We start from the raw sequence: 15,101 nt of genomic DNA on the forward strand, positions 1-15,101 counted from the left end.
TCATTTAGAAGGCTTTACTCCTTTTACTGTGGTTTATTAAAGGCAGATAGATGAGCCCTATTTCACCCTGATCAACATCACTGGCAAATTCCAATTGATTTTGCTCAGAAACAGGATTTGGCCTTTCACTGTCAAAGATTTCTTTTGAGAGCTGACAGTTACATGGAATCCCTCTTCCTTGCAAAGTAATTTATTACAAATTACAGTGATTATCTCTAAACAGCGTAGGCATCTTTTAAAAACTGACTTTTTTTTGGTTTTTGTCAATTTATAATACTTAAAAATTAATAACATTCATGGGAGGTAAATAGGACAAAATGGGAGAGTTGGGAAACTACTACCTTTCGTCGGCTCTCAAATTAATGCTTTTTTTTTGTCTGTTAGTAACCAAAGACAAACTACATTCCATTTGATTAATTAATGATAGGAAGCACAAGGAAATCATGAAAAAACTTAAACTGTGCTTTGAAATTACAAATATTTGTCTTTTGATATTCCTCAGCACAAATATGAAATAGAATTTACTGAAGTTCAGCAACTGTATAAAAGTGTTCTATAGCTAGAACACAGAAATGATTTAATAAGTTCTATGAAAAGTCAATTTCCATGACATCAGCACCTAGCCTATAATGGGTGGTAATGGATTGTTGGCTTGATTTTATACCACTTGACATCAGATTACAATACAATGAATAAATGTTAACCTATAATCCCTTTAGTAAAAGCTGGCATTGTTTGTCTTCTCTTGTAGAGACCACATTGATTTTCTTTTATTGGATGCTCAAGTGCTGTGCCTCAGATTGATTACTTTGAATTAAATGTGCAGAGAACATTTTTATTATTCTAAACCCGGAGTTTTAACATTAAAGGATGCCCCACCCCCTGCTACACTGCTAAAAGTGTGCTCTACCATTTAATTTGGATTTCTTTCATTTTCTCATTTCTTTTCAGGGCTGCTGAGATGCTGACCCCTGCTCTGCCCCTATGCCCCTTGACCCTGACACATCTGACCAGTGATGACTCTGAGGGTGGCAAATTAATAGCAGCATTGCTTGTTAATTGCATAAGAGAAAAGCCAAAAATTTATCACCTCAGTCATGGCCATTGCTTCCCTTTGACCCCCTTCTCCCACAAGGCTTTAGCTGAGGGTCACATCTGTGGTTTTTCTGTATCCTACATATTTGCCGTATAATTATTCAGCATCAAATCTTATTAATCAAATCGATGCTGTGTTTTAAATGGAAATTGCTGGATTAATACAAGCATTCATTTCATCCTGAAAATCTTGATGGCTTTAGCACATGGAATACAAGCAGAATATGAAAGAAGGGATGTAGAGACCTGATTGAATTAGGGGAGGCATGCTGCACATTAAATTACATATGCCAGCAGGGGTCCTTGCTTTTAGAGTAAAATACTTCTGTAGAGTGTATACATATAAACCTCCTGTGATTTCTTTACACTGGTCAGTGCTCTTGCATTAAATAGGGTTATAGTGGCCATTTAAATTTCTGAATACATATTTTTTAATGTGATCTGGTATTTGATAAGTGTTTTATTTAACTTTAACTATTTCTTCAAAAGCATTAACAAAACAGCAATTGAGTTGCTGCTGCTTCTTACTGGTTGAAGATATTGGTTAAGGAAATCTTGTCCTTTTCTCTACCTAATATATTCAGTTATGCAGGAATAAAGACTATCAGTAAAAAAAAAAAGAAAAGAAGTCATGAGGAGCTTTTTTGTCAAGATGTAAACATGCTAAAGATCCTAAGCAAATTGTAACTTACTGCTTGGATAATTTGTGGCTTCTTTTCACACCTTGTGTAAGTTTTCGTTTTCCTGCCAATGAACCTATTGTGTAAAGGGCAGGGGTAGGAAGTTAAAAAGTAGTAAAGATAAAAAAGAATACAGAAAAACCAGTGATATTACAAACAGATTTGATGAACAGCTTCCATTACTTCTTTGGACATGACTAGCATGCTTGTGAAAACTCTGTAGACAAGTGTTGCCATTGAAATCCACACTTCTCTGTGGCTTGCAGGGTGGGACTGATTTTTGATTGTTTGATAGCAGGAAGTGGAGAGGAAAAAGAAGAGGCAATGTCATGTCATGTGCAAGCTTTTAAAATCAAGACCAGAAGACACGGAAAGGAGAATGGGAAAATGGGAAAACGACCGTCAGTAGATTTTCTCCCCTGCAAGTGCTGAAGTACGCCAATTAATTTTGGAGACCATTGACTGCCATTATTATTTTGAGATCTGAACACCAAGTTTTGCATACTTATCTCTGCGTAATATATTTTTAAATGTGGACCTCCCTGCCACATTCTATGTCTTGCCATGTGCTCATGCAATTAGATAAAACCCAACCCCATAAGCAAAGGAGAATGATGCATTTTTTGTGTTTATGAAATGCTGCTTGTGTTGTTTTCACTAGGCTGTAACATGAGTTATCCTGTACCAAAAAGCATTCTTCAGGAAATTAAAGTTTTCTCAAAACACAAATTGGAACACAAGCACAGTTCAGAGAAGGAAACTGGAGCAGACCTCTCTCTCTTCTAGCTCAGCTTGAGCTCTACCATATATCAGCAACACAGCACAGCGCAAAAGGACAGATGATATGCTCTCCGAATGGGAGTCATCAGTAAAGATTTCTGTATGTCCTTATTTTCAATGTGGCATGATAATTCAGAAGAGATTTATACTTAAAATCCTCAGAAAATGAATTCTATAACTAATAAAATTATGTACTATCATGCAAATTCAGTCTTAATACAAGATTGAAATTACTCAAAAGATGTTTACATCAATGTAGTAATGGAACTGCATTTGGCAATCTCAAAAACAAGCTACTATGGTTTATTTTATGACATAAATTATTTCATTTTAATATCTCTCCTGTCAAATTAGATGAATTTACTTACCAAACTTTATACATAGTACATGATTAGTTGTAAAAGAAGATTAGTTGTAAAATAAGTCAGCTTAACATCCAGATAGAGGATTTTAATAACAACTTGATATACAAAGACTGTCAGGTGCTGTCTGCTAGTGAGAAATAAATAATACCCTAGATTCTTCACTATAATTACCATCATTCACTGTATGCACAGGATCTGCAGTGAGGCTCAGGCTGACGCAGAGTCAGAAGTGCTTAACATCCCTCACCTGGCTCCGAGAGAAATCTGTGTACAGGAGAGAAACATTGGTGGGCGATGGGAAGATGCTCAGTGGACTGAGACTCACAGGTGACTTTGTGCACTGGTTCATATAATGCAAGTAATTAAATGAAAGACTTTTTTCATGTCCAGGTCACTTAAAACCACATAGACATATGATTGTGTAAAGAGAGATCCTTTTTCTTCTCTGGAGTGAGATATCTCAATGTGCCTGTGGTGCTTCCTGAACACCAAGAAAATCACACGTTTGGTGACAGAGACACAGAGATTTCTTTCTGCAAAACTACATGCCATGTGTATTTTCTGCAGGTTGATTTTTCTCTTACCAGGAGAGGGAGAACATACATCCATCTTTTCACATATATGGGCCTCAGAAACATAACATTGATATCCCAGTCATGCTACCAACACCATTTGCCACGCATCCAGGCAACTTTAAATAAAACAGTTGAAGTTAAGTGCTCAAGCTTAAGCTCATGTTTGAGCTAGTGGAATATAAGCATTCTTTAGCAGATCTGTTAAATGATAAATCTTTGAAATGAAACCCGAATGCTATACCGTGGTTTTTCTCCTATATGTAGCATGCACTAGGTATTATTTCCAACCACATATCATTCTAAATGATCGAACAAAAGAAATCTTCCAACTTTCTGGAGGTCCTTTGACACAAAGAAATGAAATTTTTGTGATAAATAAACTTTGCGAGGTTTAGGGATGATAACAGAACAAATACTTTCTATAACAGTCTACAAATTACATGTTGCATTGTAAGAGAATCCAGCTGAATAAATAACATTCAAAGGACGAGCTCTCCATTGTCCTCACTGTACAGTAAAATATAATGGAAAGCATGTCCTAAGAATATAGCCATACATATAACAAGCTATAAAACATAGTGATCCACTCAAATCTCTGAAGCACATAACTGATAACAGCTAAACATTTTACAAAGAAAATATTTTCAAAGTGATCATGTTTTATGTTTTGTTATTTATAGCAAAAAACCACAAACCGAAACAGCAAACACACAACAAAATAGCAACTCCTCTAAATGACAGGTTTGTGCAAACTGCTTACCCCTCAGCACCTGACTCATTGTATCACATAGGGATAGACAGAGCATGGGCTTAGACCCCTGCCTTCATGTAAAAGGAATGACCAAAGAATTTACAAACCTGAGATTATTTCTTTGCAATATATGCATCTAATTCACAAGATTTCTAACCCACTGACATGGGGGGAGGGGGGGGAGGGAAATAATCACAGACTGATTTTCTACAAGCTGACCATTTAAGTGTAAATTGCCCTTTGGAAAATGCCCACTTTTTAAATTCACATATTACTTGATTTTAACAACAGAAAAATGCAGCAGACTGAAGATTTAGATCAGCCCAGTATCCCTCCTCACACCAGCTCCTCAAATAGTCCAGGACATCTCAACAAACACTTGAAATGCTACCAAACCCCAGCTGCCACTTCACATGATTTATGATGTCATTAATGTCAAGCTATCAGTGGACAAGAGTAAAAGAGACAACAGCAAAGCTGACTAAAAACAAATAGTTTTGATTAAACTCAAGGACGTTTGGTACAGCTTTCAGCAAAAAGGCATTAATCATTTCCAAAGCTGACCTTGGTTTTTTTTTCATCCCAAATACAAAAATAGTATGTGTAGGGATTCCAACAAAATCTTTGAAGTCTACTGTCTATGTAGCTGAATTCCCTTTTTAAGACAAAAGTAATTAACGGCAATACCATCACCTTTTTTTCTCTGGGGTTAGTATTGTTGATAATTGCCTGGGCAGCCTAAAGTTGCACCCTGTTTTTGGCTCTGTTATGATATGAAGAGTATTCTTTAGGTCAGAGGCATTTTTCATCCCAGTAAAAGAGATTCCTATAGTATATTAGAGGAGATCATTATCCACAGATACACATTACCCTTAAAAGAGACCCCACAGCAGACAGACAATGACAATACAGCCTAATGATAAACAGAATATATAGGGAAAAAAAAAAAAAGAAGAAAGAGTTAAAAAAAGGAAGAGGAAATACGTCAAGTGGAATAAATTATTTTCATAGACAACCTGTATCTGTATAAATGCAGAAATTCTCTTGAGGTCTTTAGCTTACATTTACAGAACTAGAAAGGCAAATAGTAGACTGCATTATTATCAAGCACAGAAAAATATTTAGTTGTCTTTTTTAATACTGATTTTCCTGCTTGCAAGACCATAAATTTATGTATTGGTGTTACATGTGCACAAGTTCATCTGTGTACATATGTGTGTATTAACAGAGAGGGAACAGAAAATGTACTGGAACGTTCTGGCTGTTATTTAGGCAACCTCAAACTGGATCAAGTCACCTCAAGAAATACATTCCAGGCCAATGAGAGATCTACTACAACTATTTAAAATGCAGATGGAAAGTAATACTTCCAGCTTTAAAAACATTACTAAACCCCCTTTTTCATAATAATGGGTATTATTTTTGGAGCTAATGAGGATTTTTACAAAAATTCATCTTCCCTAGAAGAGGAAGCTTCCCTAGAAGCTGCTTCCCTCTAAATCTTGAAATCTTTACAAAAATCTCAGTCTTCTGCTCTCTCTGATTCTAATAATCAGCTTATAATATTATTATTTCACAGTCTATAGCAAGAAGGTTAAATATGTCCTTTTGGCAAACATGCATTTATAACCTAGCATGCAATTACAGAATCACAGAATATTCTGAGTTGGAAGAGACCGACAAGGAACACCAAGTCCAATCCCAAGTGAATAGACCAGAGAGGGATTGAATCCACAACCTAGGTGTTTATTAGCACCATGCTCTAACAAACTAAACTAATCTTGGTCAATTAGATTACTAATGTAAAATTACAGGAGAGCTATTATGGCTTCAGGATAAAATAATTAAATGACTGTTTGTCAATTCTATTTCTTTATACAAGTACCTAAAAAACTTTCTATTTTTAAATATCATTTTACCATACGTAATCCAAATACTATCTCACACTCCTCTGGTATGTACCATGAAAAGGAGTAATATCCACCACCTCCAGCTGCAAACATTTTCTCAAAACAGATTTGAAACAAAAACTTTTCCTTCTAAAACTAGTCATATTTGCTCTGATTAACGAAAACTTTCAGCTTAGCACTTTTATGGGGAAAAAGGCTGTATCAACTGTGCATGAGAACATTTGTAATATCACCCTCAGAGAATAATAAACAGATACTAGAGGTTGAAATTCTGACATAGTTTACAGAACAATAATCCAAACATCTGTTATAATAACAAGAGATTTGAACAGAATAGAGAGTACATGGGAAAACTATGCTACTTTTAGTACAGTTATAACGTTAAATCAAAGCACTGCAGCTCAAGGCAGCTTGCTGCTAATATAAACAATTTTCTACATATTCCTGGGCCACAAGCCAGAACTCAGGATTCAGTTACAAGCACAAGGTCAAGAGGGAATCAACGGTATGAAATTTACTATGTATGAATCAAAAGAATAAATTGGTAATTAAGGGTGAAAACAAATTAGAAGGTAAACTCTCACTTAACTCATCAAATAAATTTGCTGAGTAACTTCACGCTCTGAATACATTGTAAGATCTGCAGAGGCTTTAATGCATTTATTGCTTAAATCCAGAGCATCAGCATTTTTTCGAGGCAGGCTTAGCAAATCACTTTTTTATATGTACTTTCTATAGCCAACATCTGACTACAGTTATGAAGGTAAATATTTAATCATGTCATTTGCTCAAGAGAAATGTAAATAGGATTTCTTTGAAAATCACATTCTTGCCTTCATATTATACCCATGAAAACCAAACTTTTATCTCACTTCTGGTCTCACTTCACCTTCCACACCCAAAAGAGGTCTTTTAATGCTACAGAGAATGTTAAAGATTTACTGTAGCTGTTAATGAAGAGGGCTTTCCTGTAAAAGATTTTCGAAACAGTCTTTATAACCATGAAAGGTTTTACATATGTTTTTTAAAGAGCACACTTGTTTATTTTTTTACCCTCACAAGCAGACATGCAGCAAGCATAAGCCACTCGCTGGCTGATGAATGTTTTGAGATGCATGGCTTCAGTAACTCATGTTTCTGACAGACTAGGAAGAAGAAATATCTTTGGAAAGTGAATCAAGAAAATGTGTTTCTACATTTCTTACTTGGCTTTACTCTTCCTGGAGTCAATGGCCTAGTGTATTTAGGGAGCTCATCCTACAAAACTGTCTTAAATTCATCATTTCTATGGGGATGAATGTTTTCATATGAATAACTCAGTCTCCTGTTTAACTACTGGAGAAGGCTGGGTAATCAACTAAGACATCGGGCCTCATGTGTAAAGTTGTAGTTGGGTAATGGAAATCCCTCAGACACATTGCTTTTCATGTCTCTCAGCTAGGTTCAGCATTTCCCACAAAATACAGCTTTGAAACATCTTCAGAGCAAATTGCCATTCTCTTTCATTTCACTCATTGGAAACTCTCTTTCCATGCACTGCATCCTGAAAAATCAGCACTAATTGTTCAATCTCTGCAAAGGTTTAAGTCGCAGTCCTTCTATTAAAACACCTGCAGTTACTACAGTTACTAATCACTTTAGTAGCAAGGCTGTGAAGCAGTGAACTACTTTTGTGTAAGCAATGGAGCATTATTTAATAACTTCTCATTGCTACTGGCTCATGTGGAGTTATGACCACTGCTCTTGAAATGAAATGTCCTTTAATGGGTTTCCTAACTTGAACATATTGACAAAATAACTCATCATGTTTTAATAACTGTGATGGCGTGGGGTCCGGAGGGAGGGGACCCTGGAGTAGAAGCATGACCTACGGGGTTTCCCTACTCCCTGGTCAATCCTGTTCCCCACTGGTTATTTTGTGTTCCCCTGCCTGGGGAGGACCCTGGTTGTCCCGTGATTGCTCAGTTCTTTGGCACTCCCCCGGCCATGTGGCTGGATAATAAAGATCTCTGAAACATCTATCAAGAATCGGCCCCTATTTCCACGGGCCTCTCCTCTATACATCTTGCTGAAATCCCCGATGCAACAAATGCAGGGAATGCGGGGAGCATATCGACCCCTGGAGACAGAGACTGTGATTTGTGAGTAAACTCTCTGGATTTCTCTTCTGGCTTTCGTTTTGCTGTTCCATCTCTAAACTATGGACGACTCATGGAAAGACTCATGGCTCTCCAAGCCCCAAAGGGACATTTATCTTCAACTTGAAAAGATTCTTGAACAGCAATATGTAAATTTTAGGTTAATTCAAGCTCAAAAAGAACTAAGACACTTCCTGGCATGATTGTTTAAAAATTTTTTCTACGTTTCTTGGGACTTGATTCTTACCAAAGACTTTTGGAAGAATATTTGGACACAGTTAATTTCTGAGTCAAAATATATGCCGATGGAAGAATATTTCTGTGAATATTATCTAATTATGGAGGCTGTTGAACAACATCAGCTGTGTCCTTGCGAAGGGAAATGTGCCTCAGGGACCGCGCAACCTTGGCCATGCGCACTGAGTGCGCTGCAGGCGGCAGCAAGGCAGTTCCTGCGCGCAGGAGGGCCAGCGTGAGCTGTGGTGTTGGCAGTGGAGCCAGGCACAGCAGGAGCGGCGCATCCCGGCGGTGCCCACCTGGCCCTGTGCTGCGCTTGATGGACCAAGCCCCATGAACGCCTGGCCGAGAGGAGCGGCGCGCGGGCGGCGGCTGGCGGCGATGGCGGTGGAGCGGAGCTGTGCGAAGCCCAGACACGCGCCGGAACGGAATCATTTGCAGGGCACGGGGGGGCCGCCGTCCAGAGTGGCCAAGACGTGGGCGCGGCACCAGGCAGCGGCAGCGCAGCTGTGACCAGAGGCGGCAGCAGCGGCGGCGCACAAGGAGCTGAGCAGCGTGGCCTGGTCCGGCCGGCGCGGCCCCGAATGTGACCCTGAGAAGTCGAGACTCTGCCGTGAGAGCGCGCAGACATGGGCCGCCCTGGCAGCTCCAACGTGGGAGCGAGCAAAAGTGAAAGTGAAAGCAAGAACACAGCAAGACAGAAAACAGCAGCGACATGGAAAAAGTAAAAAATTATTGTAGCTAAGGTTTTAGGAATAGTAAAATGGCATAATGTTAAACAAAATTATGATTTTATAACGAGATGTGACAGCAAGGAAGACACATTCGTTCATCGTACTGCCATTATGAAGAATAACCCCAAAAAATATAACCCAAACTTAGGAGACGGAGAAGTAGTAAAGATTATACAAGGAAGGAAAGGCCAGCAAGCAGCAAACGTTACCAGGCCTGGTGGTGTTTCTGTGAAAGGCAGTATATATGCTGCAAACTGTAGTCATGTCAGATAATATCCCCATTATAGGCAACCCATACAGTCTCCCTTTCCCAATCCTACCTTTCCCTTTTATCCTATATCCTATTATCCCCAGTGTATTCCTAATCCGTTCTTTCACTCATGGTTTCCCTCGCAAAACCATTTACCTTTTGTTCTCCCAAAAAAAAAAGCCTTTACCAATTGTTCTCCCAAAAATTCCTTTCCAATGCTGAATGGGGGATGACAAGGTGGGGGGAAAGAATTAACTATTGTTGTTTAAAGTTCCAACAGGTACAAATAGAAGAAACCCTCTCCTGCCTCAGTTTCCCCACAAAGCATGCTCAGAGAGTCCTGTCTCCCATCTGTCAGCCCTAAGATGTTCCAGAGAAAAAAATCTGTTTGGACATTTAGAGACTCAAGAGGGTGGCTTGTTTTCTTTTGTAATTGTACTTGTTATCTTATGTTTTCCAGTTCTTTCCAAAGTTTTAAATCTCTTTTAGTTAGAACAAAAGGGTGAGATATTGGGGTTCCTTCCCCCTGGCATGGGGTCCAGGGGGCGGGGACCCTGGAATAGAGGCATGGCCTATGGGGTCTCCCTGCTCCCTGGACACATGTGCCCTAATCCTGTTCCCCATTGGTTATTTTGTGTTCCCCTGCCCGGGGAGGACCTGACCCTGGTTGTCCCATGATTGCTCAGTTCTTTGGCAGCCCCCCAGCCATGTGGCTGGAGAATAAAGATCTCTGAAACATCTATCAAGAATCGGTCCCTATTTCTTTCCACAGGCCTCGCTGTCTATGTTGCAGAAATCCCTGCCGCAACAACATTATCAGTCCATTTCATTAAAAAATACATGGGTTTGATTATTTCTTTGTGGAAAACTTGGTTGATTTTGTTCCTTTGAAGGATGATTTATAGGCCATCTTCTTTCCAGAGGGCTGCTAATATCAGATGCCACAATCACTGTAACCATCAGCATTTCTTCTTGCTAGCTAGAAGATGATTAGAGATGTCATGTTAGATCTCATAACGTGCTGAGATGCGTCAGTTTGCAGATCAGGTGTTGGAATTGAAATCTGCATCAGGAAGCTTCGCACTTGAAGCCACAGAACTAAAATGGCTGTTAAGAATATTTTGAATACTGCCAGGATTTAACAGTGGTGGAAGAGTGATGACTAGCTGCCTAGAGGGAATAAATTTAAGCTTAAACAGTCATTGGACAAACACATTTTAGTTCTTCCATCTCTGGAGAAATTATCCCTCCTCTTTCAATTACTTGACTATTAATTACCATTAGAAGTATCCCACTTTATGAGTTCTACTACATTTACTCTCTGAATTCAATAAGGATGAAAACTGAATGACTAGTACACAGAAATACTTAAAAAAAAAAAAAAAAAGAAAGAACCATGAAGACTGTGCTTTGTTTTTGTGCCATGTGGCCCACTCTAAGATTTTTTTCCTGGTTGTGTCATTATTGCATCCCAGTACATCACAATCATTGCACCTGCAGAGCCTCTGCTTTCTCTGAAAGCCGGGTAAGGGGTAAGCCTCAAAGTCAGGTCAGCACTATGTGGCCCATGTTGATCTGCTGCAAGAAGACTCAACAGCAAAGTAGGTTTTAATCTCCCAGCTTCCCCCTTAGACAATTATTGTATGTGCAACCCTTTGTTCCCATCATTTTCTTGACACCATGCTAATATTTCCAGAAATGAACTGATTAAAGTTAAGAGAAAATTGCAGCAGGAGAAATAGATTAAGGACTAACAAGAAAAGGCAAAAAACCCTCTTCCCAATTGTGTTTTTATGGTAGACTATCAATTGATTATCCTGTTTCTAGAGATACTATGTCTTCACCTTCTAAACTCACGTATGCAGATAATCTTACTGTTTCATGGGCTCATTGGGCAAAAGGGGAGAGCTCCTGAGAGTGTTTTAACAGAAATATGTCTCTGAAATCAAACTTTTTCAGGAATGCCACTGACAGATGTCAGCATCACAATTACTCAAAATGGAAAAGTGGAGAATTGATCACAAATGGACACCTTTCCCTGACATATTTGCTCAATAACATAAAAACTCTTACAGGCTATACTACAGGTCACTAATTTTTCAAAGCATTTTCTCCTTTAGCTTGATAAATACAGTATCTTACATAGTGTGTTTCCTGAATAAGAATCAGCAGTACTTGACAGAAACATTTTTAGAAGAAAGGCTGTAGATTTTTTTTTAAGTTTGAGGAATTTTAATACTGAATATTTAATATGGAATATTTCTTTTTTTAATCTAAAATGTTATATAGCAATTTTATCCCCCCTCACAAAAGCTAGATTGCAAAATGATCAGTCTGCTTGTCAGTGTGGGACAATTTTTTAAAATACGTTTATCTTTCTAGGTTTAAATTAATTCACAAGCTAAGTCACACAAGCTACAGAGACATGTCGGAAGGAAGACAGCAACGGTATTAAAGAACTAACAAAAATATTTCTTCAAAAGAATTTTACATCAATTTTGGATCATAGAAAAACATCCTGTCCTACAACTATCAAATTTTAGATAGATACAGATCTAAGTATCGAGGGAAACACTGAATTTTTTTTTCTGTTTTGTTTTGTTTATTGTTTTTTTCTAATAGCTTTTATATTCATTGCACTTCTTGAATCTCAACAAAAATATCTCGAAAAAAATGTATTGCAGGGCATTAAGGTTAACAATTCTTCTGGAAATACCTACATATCCAATTCTTCCTTATTCTAGTAACTGAGCTCTCCACTCTTGAAACAGAAGGGGCTGAAAACTGGTACAAGGCAACACTGAAAACATATTTGTATTTAAGTTGATGTAGGAGGGATGCATATGCAGTCCTCGATTACAGCAGGACTTTGACAGTCAAAGGAGGAGACTGTATTGCAGAGAGGTAAAAGTGTACCATTGGGTTTTTCTTAGGCTGTTTTGTCTAGTCCAATATAGCCATCCATGTATGTGACTCCTCATAAAGGAATGCTTCACTATTCCTTGGCCAGCATTATAGAACATATCCTCAGCTTGGGGTCTCAGCAAGAAAGTAAGGAAAGGAAAGAAATGTCTAGCAACACTTTTATTCAACACAAATGTCAGCCTTTGCCTCACAAAACAGAAGATACAGAGAAATTACGGCTGTGAGAATGGATTCCCAGTCACTTGCACAAGAGTTGTTTGTTCACTTCAGTAACTCATCCAGTGCTAGGGGTTGTAAATTGAAAAGGTCTATATATGCCTGTGAATAAAAATGTTTCCAGGATAGATTGTGAGGTGCGACTGCCTGAACGTCACATCTTGTTTAAGACTGTGTAAAAAATGGCAAGATAGACTTTAATTTGATTATGCTGTGTTTTGCCATTTAGACCCAAAACAGCAAAGGAAAGAGGCACATGAATGGCCCTGTGGGAGCCAATATACCTACACTTATAACTAAGCATAAGTCCAAGAATTTTTCTGGATAAAGGTACATATTTAAAATTACAGCTTTATTAAATTATTCACCACCCTCAATGACAGAACTTCAAAGCTTTTCTTGGGCTTGTCCATAAAGCATGGGAAAATATTAGAGTTTCTGGTATATGTTCATGCTGACGTCTTTTAGGTGATAATCTCATTCCATCCAGCAGTTAAATGTTATTGTGTGTGTAAAAAAAAAATTGTAATCCTGTGAGTGAGTGTCATGTAAAAATGCCATGTTAAAGGAAAACTGTAGTGATTAGCTCTAACACTTTTGCTTCAATCAATATATGTGTGCTTAGAAAAAACATTATGTAGCAAAAAATTTAGTAACTGGCCTACAAAAAGATGCAAGCAAATACATACTGCTCAGCTTGTACCAGCTCTTTCAGGTTTTTAATTTAGGAATCTGTTTATGCATTTGTAAATAAGGCATATAATCCTATATTTTAGAAGTTTGTGTGGAAGATCTCATTCAGCAGTGCTTCACAAATCTCATGAATTTTACTGCAGAGATTCAACAACACTTCTTACCTGGAGTTTGCACTGGGAAAAATTATCCTTTTTAAATTTTTTTTCCCCCAGAGATCTCACTTTTTAATAAAAGGCAATAGCAAGTAGATCTTTTTGCACCATCTTGGGATATTGATTCCTTGTAGTGTTCAAAGGACACTGGAAAATAATGAGTCACATACTATTTTCTGCAGCATTTGAAAAGACCTTATGAATGTTTCGTTACCCATGCATGTGCTGCCACAGCTCACACAAGGCAACTCATGAAGTCTCCTGAATTCCTAACTTGATATGTTTCAGCAGTCACAGGTATTAAAATCCATAACGCCCACCCCCATTTTTTTTTTATTTTTGCCAAAAAGCCAATATATTTTTGTAATTGCTAACAGGAAATGGATAATATTATTAAATGAAGCCAGGAACTTTTTGCAGAGGAATAAAAACCCTTTGAGATGTTCATCATCTTAAATAGGGATACTTATAATTGCATCTACTTTGCAAAGTACAAGTTTGTTCTTTCTGCATAGTGGTGGTGATATTACCTTGTTATGGTGAGCTCTGGTTTTTGGGCTATGTTATAATCTAGTAGTAGGAAGGAGTCGGGATTGAAATGCTCATGGTTTGAATAGCTGGTAGATGTAAAGTAACTCTTTCCTGAGGCTAAACCTCCTAACTGTTCACAAAATCCAGATTGACTGTTTGTATCACAAATTGTCTAACAGCAAAGAGCCCTTTGGTGGTGGTATCTTAAAACAGTTCTAATTATTTTTAGCAAATTATATATAAATGTAATAGGAATTGCACAAATATTTAAACCATTACGATAGCCTATTTAAATCTTAACTCGAAATTCCATTATTGCTGTATGAGAATGGGCAAGTGACATGGAAATGTGGCACAGCAATGAGGGAACTTCACCTGGGATGAAAATCAAGTTCTTCTTTAACCCACCTTAAGTAAAGCATCTGGCATGCAATGGGGATGGATTACTGCATCTCACAAATCTGGCACATACATGCTACTATGAATAACACTAAGATTTAGTTTTGCATATCCTCCCCCAGTGTCTAAATAATTCCTAGTTCTGTTCATCTTCATTATATCTCCTACTGTCCACTCTGCCCACAGAAAATCAGCTGGAAATGTGAACAAATATAAACCGAAGATTTTTAGGGTTATATTTGAAACAGCAACTTTCCATCTTCACCTCTACAGGGCAGACAACATCTGAACCATTCTGAAACCCTCCAGACCTTTTCACAGCAAAGAAGGTGGCTAGCAGTGGGATTAAAAAAGATTGGGATACTATTAAATTGATTTGAATTATCATTTTCCCCTCGAATCTACACCTAACATTGATACCACATATACATATTTACATAAAACAAGCCTACATTCTTTTTCTTTCTACATGGTTTGCCTCTGTCCTGGGTTGCAGTGTATTCCATTACCATCCTCATGAGGTGTTGAAATCAGGTGGGGCAGTGTTTCCTTGCCTCCTCCCCCCAGACTATCTTGCTGTTAATGGCCCATCATTGTCCTGCCACATGACTCAGAGATAACTCCCTCCAGACTATCTTCTGTTAATGAGCCTAATCAACACTTGGCC

Source organism: Corvus moneduloides, chromosome Z (assembly GCF_009650955.1).
Source record: "Corvus moneduloides isolate bCorMon1 chromosome Z, bCorMon1.pri, whole genome shotgun sequence".
Taxonomy (NCBI): domain Eukaryota; kingdom Metazoa; phylum Chordata; class Aves; order Passeriformes; family Corvidae; genus Corvus; species Corvus moneduloides.